This window comes from Mesoplodon bidens (genome assembly GCF_964165515.1).
Source record: "Mesoplodon bidens genome assembly, chromosome: 1".
Lineage (NCBI taxonomy): Eukaryota > Metazoa > Chordata > Mammalia > Artiodactyla > Ziphiidae > Mesoplodon > Mesoplodon bidens.
Window position 1 is genome coordinate 40,179,947 of NC_138176.1, and position 19,810 is coordinate 40,199,756.

General features: G+C 45.3%; 1 protein-coding gene across 4 annotated transcripts in view; it reads left to right on the forward strand.

Moving 5' to 3' along the window:
• The first annotated feature begins 8,660 nt into the window (after positions 1-8,660).
• The window catches only part of SGMS1 (sphingomyelin synthase 1), a 292,102-nt gene continuing 280,952 nt past the window's right edge, over positions 8,661-19,810 (forward strand). For all 4 annotated transcript variants that reach the window (XM_081223542.1, XM_081223545.1, XM_081223543.1 and 1 more), the window contains exon 1: positions 8,661-8,900. The gene's annotated coding sequence lies outside the window, so the exon portion shown is untranslated. The remainder of the gene's footprint in view (positions 8,901-19,810) is intronic.

Consider the following 19,810-nt stretch of genomic DNA (forward strand, 5'->3'; position numbering starts at 1 on the left):
CTTCCTTCTCTGGTCTTGCTTTTTCCCTGACAGCTGTGCTGGAAAGCTGATATAGTTCTCTCTTCTCTTCTCCCTCCATCCAAACAAAATCTCTTTCTAGTTGGGGTGAAAAGAAGCCCCATCCATTTCCCTCTCCATTTCTAAGATGCTAAGACACCTTGCCTCAGTCTTCTGGGGCTCAGACTTCTGTAAACAGAAGTCAGGAAGGCTCAGAGTCTCTTTCTTTCCTCACCAGAGGCTGTGAGAACAGAACTGTCTGCTTAAGTGGGGCTTGGGTTGAGGTAAACGGAAAAGAAGGAAAAGGGGCCATACAGTGAAAGAACATAATTATCCCAAAATGTTATCTTGGAGCAATAACTAACATTTATTACCTGCTTACACACTGTTCCAGATGCTGTATTAAGTGGTTTATACGGATTATCAAGTAATCCTCATAACCCAGAAACAAGTTGCTATTGCCCATGTTTTACAGGTGAGGAACTGTGTCTCCAGGTTTGGTCTTTTTTTTTTTTGCGGTACACGGGCCTCTCACCGCTGTGGCCTCTCCCGTTGCGGAGCACAGGCTCCGGACGCTCAGGCTCAGCGGCCATGGGTCACGGGCCCAGCCACTCCGCGGCATGTGGGATCTTCCCAGACCGGGGCGCAAACCCGTGTTCCCTGCATCGGCAGGAGGACTCTCAACCACTGCGCCACCAGGGAAGCCCCAGGTTTGGTCTCTTGACCAATGTCACACAGCTAGTTAAGTGGCAGGGCCAGAGCTCAAACTCAGCATCCGATTCCAAAGCCCATTGCCTCTGGCCCTGCTCCAATTTCTGGCTTCTGGTTCATGACGTGCATCCCAGAAGGAATTTCTGCTTCAATCTTGCAGTTGCCCCCGAGCGCCGATCCAGCAGACATTAGCTAGAGTACATGCCAATGGCTCCTCTGGATTCCTTCATTTTTGCCAGTCAGGTTTTCCTGGAAATGTCTCCATTGTTCTTTCCCAGCTCCTAGGTGCCCACCAGGCCCAGCCCTCCAAGGTTACTTGGTGAGTGTTTGAATGGTTAGGCTCAGCAGTACCCCAGGAGGAGGCCACCATCCCATGTTGCAACAAGTAACGAAAGTGTGTCTATGTATCTCAAACTTCTATATTAAGAAGCCAGGTAAAGAACTATTCCGTTTAATGGTAGAATATGCACCATGCACTGAGTGAGGCAGGGCAGCTCCATAACAGGGAGGGTTTTTAGCTCATAGCGAAGCCTATTATATCCATCTTGAGATGGATAAGGGGCTTAAAGTGATTAGCTTGCCACATAGGCAAGCATGTTAAAGAAAAAAACTGTCCTGTTTAACCTTGTTTTAGCCCCAGGAATAATAGAGCACTGTGTAACTACCCCTTTCAGTCTTTACAACTATCACTTTTAGTGTCATTGAGATAGCTTAGCCAAAAACACACATGGGTCACCAAAGTACCTGTACTGAAAACAGGAAAGATGATTGGGGTGGGGTGGGGGAGCACACAAAAAAGTGAGGGAATATAAAAAGAGAAAATAATTTAAACAGTTATTATAGAAAGACACATTGAAATTTTATGAATTTACTGAGTTTTGTTCTTTTAAATTTCCCCCTCCCATGAAGCCTCCTCTGGTTCACATGTGATTATTGATTACTGATCCTCTGCCTTTTTTATCTACATGGTGTCTTTCAATCACTTTCAAAACCCTGTGGAGAGATAATATCATCCCTCGTGTAGATATGAAAAAATGTGGCCCCAAGAGGTTAATGAATATTTAGGTAGGTCTTGGGGGCCAGGAAATTATTTTTCTCTCTTTCTCTTATATCGTATTGACTCTAGTAGGCCCTTAAAGAGTGGATTTAGAGATTTGAGGAAGAGACCACATATTAAACATGTTATGCCTGTCCATTTTGCCTTATGTAAAGTTGACCTGGGCCAGGAGTAGAAAGCATTATATTTGCAATGTCAGGAGTTTCTCATCCCTTTGGCATTTGAGAATAAATTCTGTAGAGCAGTGGTGAACACTGAGAGCTTTAAAAAATCTTGATGCCTGAGCTGCACGCTATACCACTTAGATCAGAATCTCTGGGGGGGATGGGATCCAGATACCAGTGTTTTAAAAACTCCCCAGGTATTTCTCCTCTGCATGCACAGTCAAGAATCAGGGCTCTAAAGCCATGGTTCTCAAATTTGAATGTGCATCAGAATCACCTGGAAAGCTTGTTAAATAGCTGATGGCTGGGGCCCACCCCTAGAACTTCTGTCAGTAGGTCCAGGTAGGGTCCAAGGTTGTGCATTTCTAATAAGTTCCCAGGTGATTAGGAAGATGTGCTCTGCGCTTCAGCTCCCCTTCTCCCTGCCTGTGAGGTTACAAAGGGTTTGTGTCTCAGTCTACTCCGTGACTTCCCACACGCTGACTCACCACACAAGAACACTAGAACATCATCATTTGCTGGGTAAATGCTAAGTGGCCTGTGAGCATCAGAAGTATTTTGAAATAAATCACACAATGAATCCCATTAGGCTTTGAGTTGATTCTAAGGAGTTACAGTTTTCAGTAGGAGAATATTTTTCAAAGGAAATTTACCATACTCAAATTTAGTTATGTCCCTCCTTCTACCAGCATTTCTTCTTCTTCTTTCTTTCTTTCTTTTTTTTTTTTTTTGGTATGCGGGCCTCTCACTGCTGTGGCCTCTCCCGTTGCGGAGCACAGGCTCCGGACGCACAGCCTCAGCGGCCATGGCTCACAGGCCCAGCCGCTCTGCGGCATGTGGCATCTTCCCGGACTGGGGCATGAACCTGTGTCCCCTGCATCGGCAGGCGGACTCTCAACCACTGCGCCACCAGGGAAGCCCTTCTTCTTCTTTTTAAAAAGTCCTTGCAATAACTCCTCTATTATTTTTCATAAAGTCAAGTTACAAATTTTATGGAGCCAGAAGTCAAGGAACAGGTATAAATTTTCAGGTCTATCAGGGTAGGGTTGCCAGATTTAGCAAAAAAACCAAAACCAAAACCAAAAAATACCTAGGACATCCTGTTAAATTTGAATTTCAGATAATTGATGAATAATTTTAAAATATAAGTATGTTTCATGAAATTTTTGACAATCCTGATGATGAGGCAAATATTAGGATGAGAATGACATATGTGCCTGCTGTGGAGAAAAGGAACATACTCCATCCATTTCTGTTTATGGACACACAGAAATACTTGATCCTGATCCTTGTCCATCGAGAGCTGAACAATCATTGGCTAAATTAATGCAATATGGATACTTAAGGTATAAGTATAATATATAAAATTGCTGAGTGACTTCAAAGAAGGATATTTGATAACTCAAGATCCCAGGTGTTTTGGATTCTGTTACCCCACTTTTTTTTTTTAAGATTTAATTTAACTAAAAAAAATTTTTTTTTGGCTGCCTTGGGTCTTTGCTGCTGCATGCGGGCTTTCTCCAGTTGTGGTGAGTGGGGCTACTCTTTGTTGCAGTGTGCGGGCTTCTCACTGAGGTGGCTTCTCTTTGTTTCGGAGCACGGGCTCTAGGCGCATGGGCTCAGTAATTGTGGCTCACGGGCTCTAGAGCGCAGGCTCAGTAGTTGTGGCACACAGGCTTAGTTGCTCTGCCGCCTGTGGGATCTTCCTGTCCCAGGGCTTGAACCTGTGTCCCCTGCACTGGCAGGCGCGTTCTTAACCACTGTACCACCAGCGAAGCCCGATACCTGATGTTTTCATTCTGTTTACCTCTAATTAATTATAAGACACTTAATAGAAATATATTCTGATTAAAGACCTAAATAATTTCCATGAAGCCCATGGAAAGCAAAGAGGGGGTGGGTTATATTAGTCTCATTTTAAGAGGTGATAATGAAGCCTTGCTTGGAGTTACACAATATTTAAAAAGGAGTAAATTACAACTCTTGACAATGGTGCTGTGTCTGTCAGTTAGTGCAGCATTCTGTTGATGGTATTGATTCATCTCACCCTGGTTAGCGCCCAGTCATAAATGTCTAATTTCAAAATCCTCTTTAGATGTACACAGCAGATTGTGAAGGGTGGTTGCTAATTAGAGAAGGACAACATAGCAAGGACATTTCCCTTCCTAGTGGTTTACCCTTTCTAAACAAAAATGCAGCAACAGAAAAGTAAAAAGAAGAGTATACAGTTCAAGAAATATTTACTATGGGCTACTTAATGCTAAGTCTGTGCTAGGTGCTATGGAAGATGAAAAATAAATATATATATTGTCAATGTCATTTAATATGTAAGCTGGAACTCAAGACTTACTTGCAGGAAACATACAGAGAACTGTCAAAGATATAATGTAACATAAATAAGTGCCAAAATGTGTGTATAGGAAGTTTCTGTGTCCTGGAAGGCAGAGAAGCTTTTATGAAAAAGGTGGACTTGGGGTCTTGAAATATTAATAGGATTGGTTCTAGTGGACAGTAGGAATCTGGGGAAATAGGATTCAACTAGACAATGGGGATAATGAACATGGGTAGGGTCAGTCTTGCTACTCCCTGGAAGTGAAATAAACTTGGGAACTCTCAAGTGGTCATTTCCTGCTTTGTCAACAGAAGGTGTTATCCTAAAACTGGGTTTGCCTCTTGGTGGGCGTTGAGCCAAAAGACACAACCAAGCCAAAGAGCATGAGAAGGAGGGATTTATTACTTGCAGCAAGTAAGGAGAACACCAAGGATCTTTCCCAAAGCATTGTCACCATAACAGCAAATTGGGGAAGTTTTAAGCTAAGGGTACATGCGTATTCATGAAGGGTCTTGGGTGGTCCACAGAGTCCAAGCTTTAGCTGATTGACGTCATGAAGGTCAGAAAAAGTCAACATCATCATCCCTTAAGGTGCCAGTTGATCTGGTGGTTGAGCGCTTCAGGCTAATTTTTACCATTGAAAGAGAACTGGGAGTCTTTACAAGTGATATATTATCTTTGCTCTTGTTACTTCTCTTGCCTGATGACACTGGTTTGTTTCTGCATTCTTTTGTTACCTTAAGACAATTAATTACTGAGACCTGTTCAAGGGTGAGCATTGTGGCCAGGTTTAGATCACAAAATGGCTTAGGCCAAAAATGGCTTCTCTTATGTCAAGAAAGCCATGCCTGGTTTTCCTTCTCTGGGGAATCCCTACCTTATCTGCTTAAAAAGGTGGAAAAAGCCATAGCATGAGGGAGAGAGTAAACAGAAGTGCAGAGGAAACAGAGGGAGACCTCCTGGGTTCCTGCCAATACTCCAGTTCCTTGTTCTGATCTCTGCCTTAGCCTCAGCGGCATCCCTGATTTACCCCAGTGTCTTCAAATAAATTCCAGCTTTTTGTTGACCAGGGGGAGAACCTAGGCAGTTACTGAAGCCAGGAAACCTCACCACGGCCCTAGGAACAGGCACAGAGGGTTGAGTGGTACCAGATCTAAGCCCCAGGGCAAATACTTGGAATCAGCCATTGTCTGCAAGCTGGCGCTTCTGATCAACCTTGGTTTGGAAACTGGATTGTGGATTGGCCAGATGAGTTTAAAGGGCTAAGAGGGCTCATAAGGTCTTGTTCCTGCTACTCAGGTTTTGTGGTTCTAGATTCTTCCACTGAGACAAATTGCCATGGACACACAGAAGCCTCCTTGCTGCTTGAATACTATTTGATTATTGTTTGGTGAGTGATGGATGCTGCTTACAGGTCAACTATCAACTGGATAAAACCACTACATTTTTGATCAGGTAGGTTAGCTTCTAATGGTAGAAGGAATCATTCAACTGGAACTAAACCACCTACTTCAGAATAGCTGTTCTGGCAAGTGAACTGCTTGCCCTTGTATTTGCTCTTAATATTATTTTTAACATATTTTAGTGACAGATTGTGACTTGGAGGTGATTCATTTTTATTTCATAGTTGTCTTGACAACAATGTAATTTATGATATTCTGTGTACTTGAGAATCCTACAATTTTACAACCAAGCAGTATGATGCTTATTAAAATTTTGATCAGAAAAATACACTGGTAAAATTCTTTAGAGTTGGGTGGATGGAGAAGGACAACTACTTATTTTTCTTAAAAACAATTTTTTTTTGGTTACAAACAGTAGTGACTTAAGGACCATGACTAAATTGAATATCAAGGAGAGTCAACTATAGTGTTTCTTAAAATCACTTCACCCAGAATTTATTTTTACTGTCTTTCAATATTTTTTTAGATTTTTTTTTACTGAGTTTATTATAGCTCTTTCTCTCTGAATTATTTTATGAAATTGGAACAAATTGGAGTTTTATATTTTGCTTTTCTCCATGTGTCATATAGTCGTAAAATTACTCATGGAAAGCAATTTAGAAAGCCTTTTATTATGAAACATTTCAAACATACACAGAATTAGGAAAAAAAACATTACAACGATCACCCTAGAAAACCACTTACAATCAAAAACCGCTAATATTTTACAAAATTCACTTCAGCCTTACATTTGGGGTGTGGGGCATTTTAAAGTACAGACTCCTTGACGCAAGTCTATGCCAGCTTCTTACTTGAACCTCATTTTCTGGAAGTCCAAAGTCTGGCCATTCTGCATAAACAGCACATCAGAGAAACCAGTCAGCAGTTTTCTGGCGCTGCCTTAGGTTGAAAAACTTTACATCACGAGAAAGCAAGCCTTTTCTTGCACTTCTTAGGTGTAAACTGACGAAAATTCTCAGTAGGGCTACAATGACTCAAAGAGCTTTGCCCTCTGTACACTCAAAATATGTAGTTGAACTGAATTTCAGTTGTTATTTTTAAAGCCGTAAGTGACAAAGGCACTTTCTTAATCTCCCTGAGAAGAGCAGTATAGTGACATAGAGGTGAAGTAGCCAGAAAAGCCAAAGTGGAGGGTGCGATAAAAAGCCCGCATTGGGGCACACTGTCTTCACTCTCCTTTGGGGTAAAATTTTGATGCCTCGTTTATAAAGTGAGCCGCCCTAAGGCTTAGTTGAAATAAGTAAAATGGTCACCAGAATCAGTGGAGGGTTTGAGGTTGCTGGATCCCTCCTCTCCCCCAGTAGTGTTTCCGATTCTGCAGGGCATTTTGCATTTCTAACAAATTCTCGGGTGATGGTGACCCATCTGGCCCTAAGGCCACAAGGACCCCAAGTGGTTCGTGGCAGGACCTCAATAAATGCTATTAACATCACCATCCAAGCTGTCCACCAGCAGGGGCCATGGGATATTGCATCTCAGGGAAGAGCGACGGCCTCTGTCCAGATGTTCCTGCCAACACGCCACGTCTCTGCACCGAATAGATTAGACAGGGAGGAAGTTGGAGCAGCGGTCACTACCTTACGGAAGGGGACCCCTTTCTCCAACTTCCGCCTCTGGGGAAAAGTAGAGGCCATCCGCCCCCGGAGTCCTGCCCTCTCGATTTCGCAGCCGCTGTTTTTAGCCCGCGCGGGAGCCTGTCCTCTCAGAAACCTGGGGCCAGTGCCGCGATTCCCGCTCTCCCGGGCCGGGCGGAGGCAGGTGCGGAGCATATGGAGTCCGGCGGGTGGGCGTGGCGAGGAGCGGAGCTCTCTGCTCCCATCCCGCCAGCTCTCCGGTCCGTTCCGATCGCCCACGGACCGATGGCCGAGCGGAAGATGGCTGCCCGGAGCGCCACGGACAGTCACGTGCCACGGCGAAGCCGCCGCACGCCCCCTCCCCCGCTCGCCGAGTCCCGGACCCAGCGGGACGCGCAGCCTCGGGTTGCCTCTCCACCACCGGGGTACAGAACGGTACGGACACGAAGGGAGGGCCCCAAAGCGGAAAGCCAGTTCTCCCCACGGTCCGCCCCTAACCCGGGAGCTGCGGTCGAGCTCAGGGAGCCGAGAAACACCTTCCTTCGGGCGACCTGCACCAGGTCGGGCCACTGGGCATGCGCAGTGCTCCGGCCCGGGCACGCCCGCTCTCCAGGTTTTTCCCGCAGCTCCGCGGGGCCGGCAGGAGGTGGGGCCGGGAAGGGTCGGAGTGGGGCGGCCCTGTAGCGGCCTGAGCCTCTCCCTATACGACTGGAGCTGTTCGGGCCTTACTCGCCCTGACTCATTGTTTTTGGAGTGAGAGTCTGTGAATAGAGATTTGAAAATGGGCTGTAGAGTCTGCAGTCCGCCCTTTCTACATTTTTTTTATTAAAAAAATTTTTTTTAAATTTAAAAATATGATCAACTTCGAGTTAATTCCAAGTGCTGCACTCCTAGGCTCGGTGGGGAAGAGACTCGGGTAGCTCGCAAACTCGTGCTCGCGAGCCGGGTCTCCAGAAGGCCGAGTTTGCGTTCTCTGTTCTGACCAGCTCTAGCTCTTCAACTCTCCGGCTCTGCCCCAAATGGTATACTGCCTCCGACCGTAAAACTCGGCTCCCGTCCGGCCTGACTAAACGGCACCCTAAAAATGTGCAAGCTGGCCTTTCTCGTCGTTGGGGAACACGTCCGCCTCCCGAGCTTCCAATTACTTGAAAGTAAAATAACAGGGCGCCAAGCCTCGCCAGCCCCTAGGTGCGCAGTCTGGCTCGGGTCCCGCTGGGTCCTGGGATGAGCTCCCCGCAGACCCCGCCCGCCCGCCCCGCCCTCCTGGCCGCAGCGAACACCCGGAGGAGCGGATTTGCGTCGCGCGGGTAGCTGGGCCGGCTCGTGCAGCGGACTGGGCATGCTCGGCAGCCGGGGAGGCTCGCTGTGGCAAGTCGGAAGCGTTCGCACCAGCTAGGCAGCGGCCGGGGCAGCGGCGGTGGCGGCGTCGGCGGGGGCCAGGACGGGAGCGGGAAGGGCCGGCTGCTCTCCCCTTGCGACCGGCGAGCCGGCCTGACAGCGCGATCCGGGTGCGGAGCTCCAACTCTGCCCTGCCCCGGATTTCATCCCGCGGCGGGGGGCTCGGCGAGCGGAATTCTGGCGGCTGCCGCGACTCCGGTGCAAGTGAGTCCGTGCAAGTCCGCGGCGGGAGAGAGCCGGTCGCCGGGGGCCGATCGGACACCCCCCTCCCGGGCCTGGCCTGACGCTGGGAAAGGTGTGCGGGCAGCCCCGGGGCGAGGGGGCGTGAGCGCAGCCAGCGCCTTGCCTCGCGCGTACCTGGCGGGCACTCCCGCCCCCCGCCACCGCGCCAGGGGAGGGGTGGGCGCGGGGGTGGTGGTCCCGCGGCCGGGCTCGGGGCTCCGAGCGGGCGGGCAGCCTGCGGGGCTCCCGGACCAAGTTGAGGCAGGGAGAAAGGCGGAGGCGTCAGTGGGCACCTTTTCAGAGGTCTTGCATGCGGGCTGGAAGGCTGCCTACTGTCGGTTTGGGGCGAGCAGACGGTGGAGGGGCCGAAGAACCGCGAGGCGAGGAGCCTTCGGGCAGTGGCGCGGTGGGGGTCCGGAGACCCGCAGGGTCCGACCCCAAATCACGGCCCTACCCCCACCTCCCGGGTGGCGGCGTGACAGTTGGTACCTCTGCGTCCGATCGCAGCCGGCCAGGCGCCCTGGGTTTCGGGTACCCTCCCCGCCCCGCCTCGATGTCCCCGGACAACATAACAGGTGGGAGCCCTTTCCCTGCGGGGCGAGCCCCACCTCCGCAGGCCACTTAACAGCCTCCAGGTTGGGGGTGGCGCTGACACCCCGCGGGGCTGCCCCCACGGGTGAGCGTGTTTACAGGTAAGGCCTGGAGGAGGCATCAGCGCAGCCTGGGACTGGACATTCCCTCCAGGCGCGGCCCTTCACGTGAGTGAGGGGTCTCCGCGGTTCCGAGGCGACGTGTCAAGGGCAGAGCAGCGACAACAGCGGCTGTTTCTCCCACCTTCTTAACCCAGACTCGGGCTTTCTGCTTCTTCTGGTGGACCGGGTAGGGTGTCCTGGTCCAGCTAACGGATTCAGACTGGCGCGTTCTGGTTAAAGCTTGTTTCCGTCTTGGGAGTGTCAAGTAAAAATCCGGATGAGGGTTGCCAGGGCCGAAGGGAGTGAAGAGAACCCATGCAGGTGCTTCTCAGATGCTTCTTTTCACCTTCAGATAGTACCGACTTCAGCAGTACACACTAACGAAACCAAGAGTGAAGGCTGCTTTCTGAAAGGGAAGTTTGTTTTCTATGTTATGGGGCCTGCTTACTGTTCTAGCTCCCTTGACATTTACCTTGCTGGACCTTTAGAGCTGTTTGGACAGGTTATTTTGCTTGCGGACTTGGGGGTGTTTGGGGTTGGCTGCCTGGGTGTGGAAGTGGCAAGTGCCCGTCATGGTGTGCTGTGAACTCCCCACGCTTCCTGGCACTGGGGCTTGAACATTCGGGGGGTACCGAGTGGACAGAAAGAGAGGAGTGGGACTGGTGACGTAGCGACGCGATGGGAGTTGCCTAGGGCTGCCCAGACATAACGAGGTTGGTTGGCTGTTTTGGCTTGTGCGGAAGGGGAGAGGGCTAGGCGTTTCATTGGTTCGGGGAGGAAGGTGTTCACGGGAGAAGCCTGGCGGGGGATGGGTCCCCGTCTGGTCAGTGCTCCAAGGGAAGCCCAGGGATGTTTGGTGATTCAGCAGGTGGCAGCCTTCCAGCCCTGAAGCCATACCTTGGCCAAGCAAGCCAGCAAGCCAGCGATCAAGCGGCAGCAGCTTCAGGGGAATCTCCAGGAGACTCTTCTGCCTAGAGCAGCTCACTTTCCTTATCTTGCTTTCTGTATATGGCAGGAGGCCTTGGTGTTTTGGGTTCCTTGCCTGTCTCTCTTAAACTATCTAGCATGTTTTTGAATCTCTCCAGTTCTGTGACCCGTTGGATAGCAGGAAGTGGCAGCTGCCACCATGCACAGTTTAAGTAATTAATGTCAGAAAATGATAGCAATATGTAAAGCAGAGAAAGTCTTTTCCTTCTATTTCTGCTTCAGAGATTAGAAATTTACATTTTTAGTAAAATAGTAAGATGTATTTCTGCAGCTTTTCATTGCTGGTAGTGAGCTATTTCAAACATCAGAAAGCATTAAAAATTAATTCAAGGGATGGATAAATGACATTAAAGGGACACAGTTATTAAAGCAATGTCTTATTCATTGGAGAATCTCTAGCATCTTGAGCAGTGCCTAACTTGTAGATACTCATTCAGCTGAAATTTAAAGAATTTTTCGTATTAGAAGCTTGTTGGTAAGTTTTGACGTTTAAAGAATTTTGTATGTTTTCATACGTCAAAATTGCCTATGTTGACCTTAGTTAGCTTGAAGCCTCAACCCTTTTACTTTTTTCCTGGTTAAGTCCCTTAATTTTCAAATTGTGACAGATCCTGCATGTCAACTGAAAAAACATAAGCTTGTTTTGCTAACATATCTCATGAAAACCTAGAAGACTCCTACATATAACCATTATACATTTTTTTAAATTAAAAAGTGCTCTGGCTGCATATCAAATACGCTTTTTTTTTACATCTTTATTGGAGTATAATTGCTTTACAATGGTGTGTTAGTTTCTGCTTTATAACAAAGTGAATCAGTTATACGTATACATATGTTTCCATATCCCCTCCCTCTTGAAAATACGCTTTTTTTTTTTTTTTTTTTTTTTACAAAACTTCATTTTATACAAAATATTTCAGGAAAACTGTAGAATTCCTAAGCCTTTATCATCCAATGAAAAGTGCTGCCATAGGAGAGACAAAACAGTGTTTTGGGAATAAAAATTCTGGCTTGTTTGCACAGGGGGATAACCTGGCCCATCTTTGAGGGAGGCCTGAATGTTTGTCCAGCTCATTCTGCATTTTGCCTTTGCTATTCTGTGCCTTCCTCCAGTTGTTAAGCTCTTTCTTCTTCCCCTAAAGACATACTTTCCTGGCATGGGCTCGTTTACTTAAAGCTGCTGCCAGAAGCTTGCTTTCTTAAAGCTGCTGCATTTTCTCACATAAATTTTAGTAGTGCTGACCTTTCTTTTTTCATCGTCCCATACACTTTTCCACCACTTCATATGATAAACTGTTCGATGGTCCTAAAAAGCTGTGGCCAGCATGACCTTGTGGGGGGCATGACAGATTGTCGTTGGCTCTCTCTTTGCCTTTTTTGTATGGTAGCTGTAGCCACAGCAGTCTCTTCTGGAAGAACTGGTAAGGCATACCCGGTCTTAAAGATTTTGGACTTTTCTGTTAAGGCTTTTGGTCAGGAACATAAATGGTCATTTATCGTCTCCTACCACATCCCAAGAATTTTGGCTGTAAAGTGTGTCACTTTAATAAGCTAGCTACCCAGTCACCAGAGGAGTATATTTAGATGGGGCAATTAGGAAGCAGCGTTGGATGTCGGGGAGGAGAGGGTGAAGAAAAGGGAAGAGAAGGGTGGGTGGGGCCAGGAAGGTGGCTTGGTTTTGTGACTGTGACTTCTGGTTTCAGTAAAACAGAATCGAATGGCTGATCAACAGGTGTGGCTCGGTCTGTGCTGGAGTGCTGTGCTCCCCTCCGTAGTCCTCTTTCCCTCCACAGATACACACACCACACACACACACATAGCCACACACTAATCTGCAGACCCACACGTGCACACACACTCTGACAAGAGACACAGACACAGACGTAGACACATACACTCTTTGCCAAAAGCTAAGCATCCCAGCTTCTTTATAAATACTAATATGTCACACAGGGAAAGTCCAGGGCTCAGTAGCAGGTTGAATTCTGGGGGCCTGAAATCACCCCAAGCTTGTATTTCAGGAAGATTCCCCTTCCCTCTCTCATGGCAAGGTGATCTGACTCCTTAGCCTGCAAAGCTTCTGGGGGCTTTCACTGGAGCAACCATTGTGTGTAAATATAGGTGAGGTAGTTTTCACCTTTGAGACTTACTGGTGCTGAGGGTTGAGTTAACATGCTTCAGTTTTTGGCATAAGGTCTCCCTGTGCAAAGCCCCTTTCTTGTTTTGTTTTTTTCCTTCTTTCCCACTCTCATTCCCCTCTCCGTCAGAGGAGCTTCCTCTCTTGTGTTGGATGTTCTTGGGTATGTCTCTATCCTTGTTAAAGATGTTGTGTTCTTGTGTGCATGTTTTCAGTTCCGGTAAGTAGTGCTGTGCTGCTATGTTTTTATTCGGTTGCTTTTCCATTCAATATTAAAACTTTTGTTAGGGAAATTTTCAGACATTCATAAAAGTCAAAAGAATTTCATTCAACATTTTATTTGAGAGATCTATGTTAGTATAGGTTTATCCAGTGCATTGCTATGACTGCTGCTTTTTACGGCTGGCCTGCTACGTACCCACTAATTTTACTTACCCATTTTTCTAATGATGCACACTTAGGTCACCTCCACTCCTGCTACCATGAGCAAAGCTGTGATGAAGGAATATCCTGCAGCATTCTTAATGATGCCTGTGAGAATATCTCTAGGGTAGTGGTTCTTACAGGGGTCCATACCGAGCAGCATCAGCCTCACCTGGGAACTGTTAGACTTGTAGGTGCTCAGGACCTAACCTAGACCTCCTGAATCAGAAACCCTGGGGCAGACCCCATCAGTTTGTGTTTTAGCACATCCAGCCTGGAGACTCTGGTGCATAGGAAAGTTTGAGGAGCACTGCTCTAAGGGTATCTACCCAAGAGTGGGAGGGCTGGGTAAAAGAGAACAAACACACCTGTTTTTACTAAATACTGCCAAATTAGTCTCCAGTGTTGCTGGACTGGTTGACACTCGCACAGCAGTGCATAAAGCACTCCTAATTCACCACATACTCCTTAGAGGTTGATACTAACCATCCTTCTAATTTTACCAGTATTTGATGGCTTCTTATTGTTTTAATGTGAACTTATGTAATAGAGCATCTTTTAATATATTTGTTAGCTATTACAATTTCTTTGACTGGCTTTAGTCTGTTTTTCTAATGTATTGATTTGCAGATGTCTTAAATATCCTAGATATTAATCTCATTCTGCTGTCTATTAACTTTATCAGTGGTAACTTTCAGAAATTTTAAATTTTGATATAGCCCAATGCCATTAATTTTTGCCTTTTGTAGATTAGGAATCTTAAGGTGTTCTTCCTTACCCCAAGATTACAAATATATTCTATATTTTCTTCTGTCAACTTGCTGCTTTTACCTTTCACAGTGAGGGCTGTAATCTGTTTGAGGTTCATCTTAATACGCGGTATACGGAAGGAATCTGGTGTTATTTTTTCCTTTCCATTTTGTGAGCCAGTTTTCCCAAAATCTTTAACCAGTGTAATTTTCCCCTAGTATTTTAGGGATGAATGTGGAGCCACCTCTATCATACATCAGGTTCCCACATGCACATGAATCTATTTTTTTCTACTTTATTGAGTTATAATTTATGTATGGTACACTTCACCTGTACATTTAAAGTGTACAATCTAATGAATTTTGACAGATGTGCACACTTGTGAAAACACACAGTCAAGATCCAGAGCATTTCCCTCACCCTAAAACTTCCCATTTGCCTTCCATCCCTCCCTTTGTCCCCAGGCCCAGGCAACCACTGGTCTGCCTTCTGCCACAAATCGGTTAGTTTGCATTTTCAGATTTTGAGATTCCTCACAGGGTTTAAGTTCTCTATTCTGTCCCAGTCATCTATTTCTGTGCCAAATTATTTTTATTATTATAGCTCTGCAGTGTGTCTTATATGGCAGGGTGAGTCCCTCCTTTGCTCTTCTTTTTCAGAACTTAGTTATTTGTAGATCCTTTTTCTTCCATATACATTTTGGAATGCTTGTCAAATTCTCAACAAAGTCTTGGAAATGTGATTGGCACTGCATTGAATGTATAGTCTAACATGGGGGAGAATTGACACTTCTTCCTTCTTAATGTTGTAATTCTATCCATGAACATGGTTGCCCCATCTTTTTTTAATGACATATAATAGAGTTTAAAATTTTCTCTGTCACAACAGTTTTTACAAAAGTAATGTGTTGTTTCGAGGAGAATTTGAGCTTGGGCTTTTTAGTCTGAACCTTAGAGGAAGGCAGAGCGTAGGGGCTTGGGGGACAGATGTTGTTTCAATCTCTGTTCTCCATTCACTGACCTTGAGTGACACCGGGCAAGTTCTCACCTTTGGTGGCCCCAGGTTCCTCCTTCCTCAAGCTATATCCCAGCAGCCTCCTCTACAAGGCTGCTGAGCTGCTGAGGCCTTTAAATGAGATAATGTAGGAGAGGCAGGGAGTACAAATCTTGAAACATTTGCTGCTCAGTAAATGTTGGTGTAACACCTCCCATAATGCTGGCTTTCAATAGCAAAAACGTCATACTTTTATTCTACTTCTTAGGGATTGATAAAGAAGTGTCAGAAAAAGCAAAATGAATAAGCCAACCAATTAACTGTGTAACACTCTCCAATTCTATACATGTAAGTCCATGCTTCTACCTAATTTTGTGGGGTTTCACAGAAAGTATGGATACTTCCAAAGAATGTTACAGTCCAGTAGGGAAGAAAAGACCAATATATAAGAAACAGAGAACTCTATGTGACAGATGGCTTATAATTAAGGTTAAGTGGTGTGGTACCAGGGGAGTTATGAGTAGGGAGAAATGCTGTTCTGTGAGAGTTTTTTTTTTCTTTTAATTGAAGTATAGTTAATCTGTCATGTTGTGTTAGTTTCAAGTGTACAGCACAGTGATTCAGTTATACATACATATGTATATATATATTTTTTCAGATTGTTTTCCATTATGTTATTACAATATACTGAATATAGCTCCCTGTGTTATACAGAAGATCCTTGTTGTTTACCTACTTTATATATAGTAGTGTTTATATGTTAATCCCAAACTCCTAATTTATCTCCCCCTCTCCTGCCCCCCACTGCTATCCCCTCTGGTAACTGTAAGTTTGTTTTCTATGTCTGTGAGTCTATTTCTGTTTTGTAAATAAGTTCATTTGCATCATTTTTTAAGATTCCACTTATAAATGATGTTATATGATAATTGTCTTTGTCTGACTTACTTCACTTAGTATGATAATCTCTAGGTGCATCCTTGTTGCTACAAATGGCATTTCATTCTTTTTTTATGGCTAATATTTCCATTGTATATATATATATGTATATATATACACACACACACACACACACACACACACACACACACACACACATATCACATCTTCTTTACCCATTCATCTGTCAATGGACATTTAGGCTGCTTCCATGTCTTAGCTGTTGTGAATAGTGCTGCAGTGAACATTGGGGTGCATGTATCTTTTCGAATTAGAGTTTTCTCCGGATATGCCCAGGAGTGGGGTTGCTGGACCATATGGTAACTCTATATTTAGTTTTTTTTAAAAATAAATTTATTTATTTTTGGCTGTGTTGGGTCTTTGTTGCTGCGTGCCAGCTTTCCCTAGCTGCGGCGAGCGGGGGCTACTCTTCGTTGCGGTGCACGGGCTTCTCATTGCAGTGGCTTCTCTTGTTGTGGAGCACGGGCTGTAGGCACATGGGCTTTGGTAGTTGCAGCATGCAGGCTCAGTAGTTGTGGCTCATAGGCTCTAGAGCACAGACTCAGTAGTTGTGGCGCACAGGCTTAGTTGCTCCGCGACATGTGGGATCTTCCCAGACCAGGGCTCGAACCCGTGTCCCCTGCATTGGCAGGCGGATTCTTAACCACTGCGCCACCAGGGAAGCCCTATATTTAGTTTTTTAAGGAATCTCCATACTGTTCTCCATAGTGGCTCTACCAATTTATATTCCCACCAATAGTGTAGGAGGGTTCACTTTTCTCCCCACCCTCTCTAGCATTTATTATTTGTGGACTTTTTAATGATGACTGTTCTGACTGGTGTGAGGTCATACCTCATTGTAGTTTTGATTTGCATTTCTCTAATAATTAGCTATATTGAGCATCTTTTCATGTGCTTGTATGTCTGTATGTCTTCTTTGGAGAAATGTCTCTTTAGGTCTTCTGCCCATTTTTTGATAGGGTTGTTTGTTTTTTGATATTAAGCTGTATGAGCTGTTTGTATATTTTGGAAATTAATCCCTTGTTGGTAGCATCCTTTGCAAATATTTTTCTCATAGTCCATAGGTGGTCTTTTCATTTTGTTTATGGTTTCCTTTGCTGTGCAAAAGCTTTTAAGTTTAATTAGGCCCGATTTATTTATTTTTGTTTTATTTCCATTATTCTAGGAGACAGATCCAAAAATATATTGCTGAGATATATGTCAAAGAGTGTTTTGCCTATGTTCTCCTCTAGGAGTTTTATAGTCTCTGGTCTCACATTTAGGTCTTAAATCCATTTTGAGTTTATTTTTGTATATGGTATTAGAGTATGTTCTAATTTCATTCTGTCACATGTAGCTGTCCAGTCTGTGAGACTTTGACTTGACTTGAGTAGAATTAGATTAGAGGGGAATGAAGGGGCCTGAGAAACCAAGTATAATTAGCATTTCTGTCCAGGGCTTTGGGAGCCTAGTATTGAACTCCATGACAGTGGATTGTGTGCCTAAATTTAAGTGTCTTAAAAATCATTGCTTTGGAAACAGTGACAACAAGTGGCTAGTAGATACCTAGGTAACTAACAGCTCTCTGTCATATAATATAGAGGTTAAGAGCACTGGTCCTGGGTTCAGGTCTTGGCCTTACCATTTAGGAGCTGTAGGACCTTAGAGAAGTTATGTAAACCTTATGTGCCTCAGTTTCCCTAATCCTCATTTGTGGGTCTCATAACAGCAGGTACCTCAGAGGTTGAGGACTGTAAGTTAACCTTTGTCACATGCTTAGTTCATGGCACAAGGTAATCACAATATAAATGTTAGCTGTTCTTATGACTACTTTTGTTAATATTCATTGCGTTCCTCCCGTTATCTCCCATGAGGTATTTGAGGCCTTATGCCCCAGAGTTGTTGGATGTCCAGAAAGACTGTTGGAGGCACAGTACTGGAGAGAGAATTCTTTTTCTGCAGGTTGCCGGGCATGTGGTGGGCGCTCGGTTGTAGACTGAGCAAGTAAATGCTTGACAGACAATGAAGCCAGGTGCTGTCTCTTGGTCCTGCATGTCTGCAGTCAGGTGGCTAGTGTTGACCTTAAAAATTATGGTTATTTTACTGGCAAAAGTGGGTTTATTTGGGAATAGCAGAGAACTGCAATTCAGGACAAGTAAGCCATGGCAAAAGTTATAGGCAAGCCCAACAAACAAAGGAGAATAATGTTATTTTATAGAGAAAAAGGAGGAAGTTGGAAAGGGTTGTTTTGAAGGAAAGTCCATTGGAAAAAGGTGAGGGTTGAGGGTGATGACGGTTTCTCATTGGCTAAGTTGCTGGGGTAGTCGATTTCTTGGGGAGATGCAGTGTACCTCTTTTCCTGTTGGGGCCTGTAATTGGTGATTCTTTCCCATTGATGATTCTTCTGTTAGGGTGTGTAATTGACAATTCTTCCTGAAATTAATATCCAGTGGTACTGCATGAGCACTCCCCCTTCAGGCCTTCTGACTCCATTTTAGTGAGGTTTCCCTTTATTAATTTTCACATCAGCATGCAGGAAGCAGGTTTTATTTTGCTGTATTCCTAGTTCTGATTAGACCTTTTGGCAAAGGTGTAGTAATCATAGGGATTCACACTTGTTGAGGATGAACCACATGCCAGACACTGTCTAAGCCTTTTCCCTTTCGGCCTTTTCCCTTTTGGCCTTTTCCCTTTCGGACAGTTCTGTAAGAGGCATGTTATTATTATCCCTTTTTAGAGATGAGGAGAGTGGGGCACGAGAAATTTGCCCAACAAAGTAGGAGGGCCCTGAAGGAGTTTAGTGTTTGGGGCCTTTGCCTGTTGACAAAAATTACCAGAGTAAGTGCTGTTGGTGGGGTGCCATTGTAGTTACCTAGAATTGTGAAGCACCTGTTAGCCCAGCAGGGCATTCCCATGACCTTGGAGGTTTCTCAGCCTACGTTGATATTTCTCAAATTTCAACAGATATTAGAATCACCTGGAGTCTTGTTAAAACACTCTGTGCTGGGCCCATTCCCACCAGAGTTTTTGAGGCAAGTAGCTTGGGGTGGGACCTAGTTGTTTACATGTCCCAGGACAAGATGATGCTGATTCTGCTGGCCTGGGACCCCTCTTTGAGAACCACTTCCATAAGCAATACTCATGTCATTGAAGAGCCAGCGGCTCCTACTTCTAGTTACAGTCAGGTGAGATGATTTCAGATTGAGAAATTTTAAACATTGTCCACCTCATGAAATAAAAACTGAACTCACACGGTCCTGTTTATCTACGCCAGCAGAGGGATGTCTGAGTCAGGGCAGCGCAGAAATTGCTTTCTGTTCTTGCCAGTGTTTGTGACATGGGTTAGATGGATGATAACCCGGGATGGAGAGAAAATTTGGAAATGCAAGTCAAGATTTATTAGAAGCATAAACTGCCATCAATGCATCCCGCCTTAGGAAGATGAACTGATTTCGTTTTTGTTTATTTATTTATTTATTTATGGCTGTGTTGGGTCTTTGTTCCTGCGCGCGGGCTTTCTCTAATTGCGTTGAGCGGGGGCTACTCTTTGTCCTGGTGTACGGGCTTCTCATTGCGGTGGCTTCTCTTGTTGCAGAGCATGAGCTGTAGGCACGCGGGCTTCAGTAGTTGTGGCTCGCAGGCTCTAGAGCTCGGGCTTAGTAGTTGTGGCACACGGGTTTAGTTACTCCGCGACATGTGGGATCTTCCTGGACCAGGGCTTGAACCCATGTCCCCTGCATTGGCAGGTGGATTCTTAACCACTGAGCCCTCAGGGAAGTCCCGCCTGATTTGTTTTTATTTTGCTATTTTCCACCTTCCCCACTCCCTGCCATAGGCACAAAAAAGGCTTTGTGTCCACTGTTTAACCCCATGGGAAAATTTAGGCACAGAGAAATTAAAAGTGTATAAAGATACATAGCCTGACGGTAGAGAGACAGAAGCTAATCTTATTTGACTGGGCTAATTGTAGTAGA